This window comes from Hippocampus comes, unplaced genomic scaffold (assembly GCF_001891065.2).
Source record: "Hippocampus comes isolate QL1 unplaced genomic scaffold, H_comes_QL1_v1.1 C16681632, whole genome shotgun sequence".
NCBI lineage: Eukaryota > Metazoa > Chordata > Actinopteri > Syngnathiformes > Syngnathidae > Hippocampus > Hippocampus comes.
In genome coordinates this window covers 1-686 of record NW_017836545.1, presented here as the reverse complement: position 1 = coordinate 686, position 686 = coordinate 1, and the positions used below count along the sequence as shown (strand labels likewise).

The 686-nt window shown below is 42.1% G+C and overlaps 1 long non-coding RNA gene across 1 annotated transcript; it reads left to right on the top strand.

The window, feature by feature from the left end:
- The first annotated feature begins 6 nt into the window (after positions 1–6).
- Positions 7–537, top strand: LOC109508881 (uncharacterized). Its single transcript, XR_002166810.1, has 2 exons — positions 7–339; positions 479–537. It is a non-coding gene; the product is annotated as an uncharacterized LOC109508881 (long non-coding RNA).
- Positions 538–686: the final 149 nt, after the last annotated feature.

Below are 686 nucleotides of genomic sequence, written 5' to 3'. Positions count from 1 at the left end.
TTTTTTTGATCGTACCGTAATTGCTATCCTGATTTCGTCGAACAATCCAAAGGAAACAGTTATAATCGAGTGTATTTTTTTGTTGTTGTTGTTGTTGCTGACTTTATAGTTGAAGCCGCTGTTGAAAGTTGAGAGATGGCAGGTCTGCAGTGGGAGCTTCCCACGGAGCTATGCTGTCGACCGATGGCTTTTGTCGCTCTTACTGGTTTGGACGTAGTGTACAATGCTGTGCACCGTGCTATTTGGGATGTGTTCAGCGCCAATCGGCGAGCCGACAGAGTGCCAATCTCTTTCAAAATCCTCCCTGGCGACCATGAGTATCCCAAGTGTCGAACTAAGGTTTGTGGAGGAAGTTATTTCACAAGTTCATGGTCGACTCTTAATAAAATACCGGCATGTAGTTTCATAAATCCTACCAAATGGCACACGAACAGCTGTGAAGTAGTCAATTAACGGTTATTTTCTTCTCCTTCCGTAGCGTACATCCTATGAATGGTACATTCCGAAAGGAATTGTGAAAACATCCTGGATGAACAAGCACCTAAACGAAGTACCATCACTGGTCGTTCTCTTCTATGAATTGGACTGGGATGACCCACAGTGGAAAGAGAAACAATCTGAATGTGCTACTAAAGTTGAAATTGTCAGGTATAGCTTTCTTAATTTTACCCACTTATATAAAAAAA